The sequence below is a fragment of the Crotalus tigris genome, unplaced genomic scaffold (assembly GCF_016545835.1).
Source record: "Crotalus tigris isolate CLP2741 ecotype Arizona unplaced genomic scaffold, ASM1654583v1 scf7180000017694.5664430, whole genome shotgun sequence".
NCBI lineage: Eukaryota > Metazoa > Chordata > Lepidosauria > Squamata > Viperidae > Crotalus > Crotalus tigris.
In genome coordinates this window covers 4,267,974-4,275,119 of record NW_024096572.1, presented here as the reverse complement: position 1 = coordinate 4,275,119, position 7,146 = coordinate 4,267,974, and the positions used below count along the sequence as shown (strand labels likewise).

The window sequence follows — 7,146 nt, the reverse complement described above, 5'->3', positions numbered from 1 at the left end:
GGCAGAAGATAAGTACAGAAAATATACATTCTTTGTGGCCATCTAGTGGTATCCAGATTTTTACAGCTGATGCTAAGCTATGGTCTGAATTTTTGATGAGACTACTCAACTAAAAGAGAGATATAGTTTCTGAACATACATAGGAATACCCCTTTTTACTGTCAAAATAATTCCATATATGAAGCATGATAAAGGGAATAAAATACTAAGGTAAATCATGGTGAGATCTGATATAAGTCAGTATATATCCTGTCCTTAGGCATTCTTTATTTGAGTCTCTCCACCTTCTTTCCATTTCCTGTAATGGAAAAGCAAGAAGTCAATGGTCATAGCAGCAAAACCATAATTTGCCCCTTTCAGTTGCACTTTTTATTCCACAGGAACCAATGGAGCCTTCATATTATAAATAGCAGGAAAAGTATATCTGTAACATGCATGTAAAATTCCTTTTATTCCCCTTGCTTCCCATAATGATTCACCTTGTATCAATTCTGAATCTAAGAAAATATTCAAATATAAGCAAAAGTGAATACCTACCTACTTTCCCCAACCTGGTTCTTGCTGGATGCAATCACAGTTCTTTCCATTATAATCTCGTATGGCCCTGCCCTCCACCTCCAGTGACTTGGAAGCTTTTGAAATCTTGCCCAAGCATTTAGAATATGCCCCCAAATATGTCTGAGTGAACCTGGGGAAGGGAGAGAGAAAAAGAGTGAGAGGAGAGGAGAGGAGAGGAGAGGAGAGGAGAGGAGAGGAGAGGAGACAGAGAGATTAGTCATTCTGAGCTTTTCTAATCCAACATGACCTTAGGAGAGGAAGACAGGTGCATAGCTTTGTAAAAAGTCCTGATAATCAATGAGATTAATTCCCAAATAGTGTATCCATGAATGTGATTTTAAGAATGATTGCACAAAGAGTTAATATGGTAGCAAGGACAGCCTCTCTACATTGAAAGGTCCAGTTTGAAAACTACACTACATTCAGTTTGGGCTGGGTGGTAACTCTCATTCTCTATCTCTACCATACAGCCAACATCCAGCCAACAATGTCCAACTCTGATGGACATCCAAAGGCCCACTTAGTATCTCTGTGCAAATTCCCCAGGTTTTTGTTTGTTTGTTTGTTTGTTTGTTCAGCCAAAGAGACAGCCTATTGTTGCTTGTGGTTTCTTCACTTCTGACTTTCAAGAAATAGGAAACACACAAGATATTCAGATGCTGCAAAATTCAGCCACATGAAGGAATCTGCTTTATATTTGTAGGCACTCTGGTAAAAGATTTGGTAGATGATCCAAAAGATTTTCTTAGGGCCTTATAAGGAGGTCCAATTAAAGTAAGCTCCAACTGGAATATGTTGACAAGGTTGCTGTCTTCCATGTAATTGGGAACCTGCTTTCTCCAAGGGAGGGATTTCTGCCTGACAGGACTGCGCTGGTTGGGGCAATCACTAATTCCATCCACTCACAGCAATTCCTCTTCTTATAATGTCACATTAAGAAACTGCAATTTATAATCCTAGTGTCTTCTGACCTATATACAAAAAAAATTGTATTTATCACATTTATATGTCTGCCCATATACCAGAAGGAACTTTGGACAGCAAAAGAATTAACTTTGCTTGTAGTAGTCAACAAATTGGGAATCTGTGAAATTATGCACAATTTTTAAGATGGGTTCTTAATCTGAAATGCAGCATATTTTCTTCCTTAATTTACATTTCATCTGTGGATTTCAATATTATTTTGTTCTTTCCCTCTCAAGAGATAGAGAAATCTATTTGGCCTTTCTAAAATAATGGTTAAGCTGATTCTTTTATATCTTTTCTTGCCAGTCCAGTGCTGGAGATGTTATTTGGAAATAGGAATCCCAGATTTGCTTTGAAAGTGTGGGGGTGATCAGAAGGCGCCCCAAATTAAATCGAAAATTAAAAAGTGGTCCCAGATTTACCAAACCTACAAAATTCACAACTGTGACTATCATATAGTGGAGAACCAGAAATCTTGGTCCAGGGCTGAGCCTTTCCCTCTCTCTGCCTTATTTCTATCCCAGTCTCTATTTGTCCACACAATAGTGCTGAGCTCAGTTCCACTGCCATCCCCAACAGAGTCTTGCTTTCAAAAGGTAGCAGGCTCCATGATGTAGCCAGGCTACTGGGCTGCACATCTTAACCTTGAGTACAACAGCATTCTTTTTAAAATCATTTAAACAGTCAATGCAGGATCATCCCCCTTCCTAATTACAGTGGATATTTGAACTTTGCCAATTCTTCTCTTCTGGGAAGGAAGAAATCTGGTCGTGGAACAGTGTTGGAAGGCAAACACAGCTTTAGGGGTTTCTGTTTTGGGTTTTGTATTGAAGCAGAGTTGGGACAATTCAGAGAACTTGTTCACCATCAATGAAGGAAGCAGACTTGCTACCCTCCAGATCTTATGAATTCCAGCTCCCACATTTCCTATTGGTCAGGCTTACTAGGCGTACGTCCTAAGGGGGAAGTAGCTTTGCTGCCTCTGCCATTATAAATCCCCCCCTCCATTGCATCTGATTCTGCAATCGACTTGATCAAGCCAGAGATCTTTTATTTCATGCAACCAATCCAAAGAAGTGAAAACTGCCTTCTCCTTCCCCCCAGTAGTCATATTATCAACCTGGGGGTGGAGGGAGCATCCTGGAAGAGAGAAGGAAGAATTGGGGCACCATTCAGCCCAGAGACTGGAATAAAATAGAGCTGGAAGGGACCTTGGAGGTCTTCTAGTCCAACCCCCTGCTCAAGCAGGAAACCCCATACCATTTCAGACAAATGACTGTCCAGTCTCTTCTTGAAAACCTCCAGTGATGAAGCCCCTGCAACTTCTGAAGGCAAAGCTGTTCCACTGGTTAATTGTTCTCACTATTAGGAAGTTTCTCCTTAATTTCAGGTTGCTTCTCTCCTTGATTCATTTCCATTCATCGTTTCTTGTTTTGCCCCCTCGTGCTTTAGAAAATAAATTGCCTCCCCCCTTCTTTGTGGCAGCCCCTCAAATACTGGAATACTGCTATTGTGTCATCCCTGGTCCTTCTTTTCTCTAGACTGGCTATACCCAAATTCTTCAACTGTTCCATATGTTTTAGTCTCCAGGCCTTTAATGATCTGACTTGCTGTTCTCTGCACTTTTTCCAAAGTTTTGGAATCAGTTTCCATATGCAGAGAACCCATCAGCTGGGTTCTCTGCACCATTGCAATGCTTTGCCACCAACTGAACTGTCTGAAGGATTTTAGACACATCTTTGGCTTATTTTTAAAACTTTACCTTTTTGTTGCTGTTTAGGATTGTTCATGTTAATAATTGGTCAGCTTGGGGGGAATACTGAAAGGTGGGGTACAAAGAACAAGGAACTAAAAGGCCAATTTGAAGCCTATATTCCTATTTTAAAAAGGAATAAGTTTTCTAAGGAGAAGTTAAAGGGTTTGCTGAAAAGACAGCAAAACTGCAACTGGGATTCATGCAAGGCCAAGAATATAGAATGATTGTTTTAATTCACCCATAATGTCCAGATTTCTTACATAAACCGTATCCTACGAAGAAAGAAACCTGGGTTCTTAGATAAGAGAAGCTTTAAGAACTAATAGTTTGCTCATTCCTCTCTCCCCGCACACACACTAATTCATTTTATATCTTTAACGATATCCGTCTTTCTTGCAAATCATGTGGCCAGCTCACCTCTCACCAACAGTTTCCTATCAAGAATCTATGTGGAAACAACTGGGAGGAGGAAAAAAAAATCCGTTCACGACAAACTGGATGGCAAAGTTCAGTATGTCCAAGAAGAAGGAACAGAAACTCTGGTGTTTCTAAACTCTTCTCTTGAAATCTTATGACCTTGGGTTTTGCAAGCATTTCAGGAAAATTACGTGCGTTGATTGGGTGCAGAGCAGGAGAACCTGGCTGTGATTCACGGTCTTACAGTCTGTGGAGTTAACTCCTGAATCATTGCAGGGAAGGAACTTTTCTGTCTGGCAGGAGCTGACTATCAGCCAGCAGGTCAGGAGGCTGCTTTCTGCAGAAAATCAGCATAAATCTCAAGGGGGATCCTGGACAGATTATGCAGGCTGCAAGCCACATTGGGGTGGGGTGAGATTGTAACTCTTTTTTTCCCCTTGAGATGCTTGTAAAGGCATTATCTCACATAGACAGGGAGTTCACAGAGCAGATTTAGTCCACAAATGCTTTATACAGGTAGCCCTCGACTTAAACCACCACTGAGCCCCAAATTTCTGTTGCAAAACAAAAACAGTTGTTAAGTGAGTTTTGCCCGATTTTACAACCTGGCTTGCCACAATTGTTAAGTGAATCACCGCAGTTGTTAAATCAGTCACACAGGTTATTAAGTGAATCTGGCTTCCTCGTTGACTTTGCGTGTCAGAAAATGGCAAAAGATGATGATGTGACCCCAGGACATGGCAACCATCATCAATACAGGCCAGTTGCCAAGCATCTGAATTTCGATCATGTGACCACGGGGGAAGCTGCAATGGTCGTAAGTAGGAAAAACAGTCATAAGTCACTAGTAATTACTAAACAAAAGACTGTAAGTCAAGGACTGCGTGTATGTACAGCCCTTAAATAACAGTGCGTACAAGCTTTATAAGGTGGGATGTATACAAAACACATTCCTGTTATATGTGTCTCAGTCACTTTTCTCCATCCCACTTTTCTCTCATTTTCATATACAAACGCCTATATATCCATGTGCAAGAAAAATAACTATTTGTCCCCCTTATAGCAAGGCTGCATGTGAAGCGGGTGATACTTGGGCTGTGTTTTGTAGCAGAGATTTTATATATATATATATGGAGGTCCGTGGGCCAAGTTTTCCTTCTTGACTGAGATCCACATTGCTTGCGCTATTTCCAGGTCAGCTAACAGCCAGTAACGTTATTACCTCAGCTGATGTGGAAATAAAACAGATCAGCCAGAATTCTTCAAGAAAACTAGTGTCTGATATGCTGCATTGCAGATCAGGCCACAGTTGTGTAATGCAGGTCAGCTGGACCCAGGTCACACAATGAAAGCACCCTAAAGGCATATGCCACAATGAAATCACCACAGCCTATTAAGCAAATTGCACAGAGAATGTGGGGGAAATAGCTCCATTCTTGCTCACCAATAGTCCCGATCAGGGTAATAAAGATGAGGTGAGAGGCTCAGTGATCTATAGTGAAAAGATCTTGGAAACGTGCCCTGGGACTGAAACACTGGCATTTCCAGGTAAAGCTGGGAAAAGTTCCTGTCTGAAGCTCTGGAAATCTGCTATTAGTCAGTGTAGACAATGCTGAGCTCAATAGTCTGACTCAGTGGAAGTGAAAATGTCTTAAAAATACTCCCATCCTACCTTTTAGTCTGAAACAAATTAGCTTTCTGAGGCAGCCCAACAAATGTTATCTTTCCCTCAGCGCCTTTACTTAGGGTTGACTGAGTACAAAATGGGGAGCAAGGGAGGGCATAAGTGATCTCTTTTTACAAAATAGAAATTGGGAGAGGGGCTTTTGAATAGGTGCAACATGTCACTCAGAAGAAAAGGGGTTGTTTTTTTTTACACAACATCCAAATTCCCATAAAGTTATATTAATAGCATCTGCTTAGTTTCCCCAGTGCTATTTCTCTATTTGCTCAATTTCTCCTCTCTCTGTACAGAAGCTGCAGGGCCTCCTGAGAGGTTTCAAAGAGTTGGGTGGAGCAATAGGTACTCCCTTCCACGTTTGTTTTCTTCCTCTCGCCACCTGAAATGCAGGTCTGCAAGCTGGGAAATACAAAAAAAACAGGAAGTCATGATTGGCAACATCGCGCACCACAAAAGGTTCACTTGTCCTGGGAGCTGAGAGCCAGCAACGTGAGATAGATCGTTTCTGAATTGTCCTGTGGTTAGCCAACAGACGTGGAGTAGGTAGAAGTAACACGTGCTACTCTACTCGATCAGTTGCACTGCAGAAGAAAACCCCAAACTTACCTTGCTTCATGCACCTCTTCTTTAGCCATCATAAGAAGCAGAAGCAAAAAAAAAAAAAAAAAGTAGAAGGGCTTTCTTATTTTCAGGTTTGCTAAATTAACACAATGCAGCTTTGTTAGATCTAAAAAGTGGGCATGGACTGAAACCATTGCAATCCACCCAAGAAGAAAATATTTGCAGCTCAAAGTTGAAATGTGGGGTCCTTGGTGCTTACAGAGCTTGGCTGTTTCCTTGCACATATTTCATTGCCTGACAGTGCTAACCTAGTCAGATAATGAAACCTCTGCAAGAAAACAGCCAAGCTCAGAGAGCACCTTAGTGTCAGTTTTCAGCAGGCTGATGGGGAGAAAGAATCTACTAGAGCAAGGTCTCCAAACTGGGCAACTTTAAGGCTTGTGGACTTCAACTCCCAGAATTCCTCAGCCAGACATGCTGGCTGGGGAATTCTGGGAGTCGAAATCCACAAGCCTTAAAGTTGCTGAGTTTGGGGAACCCTGCACTAGAGTAACCACTGTATGCAGTGGACACTGTTGTTTTTTATCAACAGGTTTAGTGAGCTTTTGAAGTGGTACTATCAAAATTGAAAAATGGGTTTCACTAGAAAATACCATCGGACAAAAAAAATGTGTGTTTTTCAGTAAATTACCCTTCTTGTGCATGTTCCGGTATATGGGAAAGATATTTGTTTACAGGCATCCATTCAGTTGCCACACAGCAGTTACCTAAATAGGCTTATACATCTTAATGTGAGACCATCATTCTCTTGCCAATCTCATTCTGGTTGGGAGGTACAGCCGTGGTTTTTTGGCCTCTTCCCAGGGAGTTCTCAGCTGTCCTCAACCTTCTTTATAACAATTCTTTCGTCAAGTTTGTTCATTGTCCCTGGTGCCCTTTCAGCATTAGGGTTCAAGGGGAATTAGCTGAGCATAGCACCATTTTCTGCCACAGATACCGCACAGGAACATTTCAATAGTACTGGATACAGGCTACTGCTGTTCCACAATCTAAACTAGACTAAATGATAAAGAACAGAAGGAAGTCTAGGTGCGAGACTTATGAAAAACTGAAGTCTAGGGACAACACAACAAGCTCAAACCAGTAAATAATTTGTGCATAAGCAGAGCTGGCCCTGCTATGAGCCACATGAGGAAAATACCTCAAT

General features: G+C 41.4%; 1 long non-coding RNA gene across 1 annotated transcript in view; it reads right to left on the bottom strand.

Moving 5' to 3' along the window:
• Window positions 1-214: 214 nt before the first annotated feature.
• LOC120305898 overlaps window positions 215-7,146 on the bottom strand; it is an 84,383-nt gene continuing 77,451 nt past the window's right edge. The window contains exons 2-3 of the long non-coding RNA XR_005556127.1: window positions 538-688; window positions 215-298 (exon numbers count right to left, since the gene is read on the bottom strand). This is a non-coding gene — a long non-coding RNA (uncharacterized LOC120305898). The remainder of the gene's footprint in view (window positions 299-537; window positions 689-7,146) is intronic.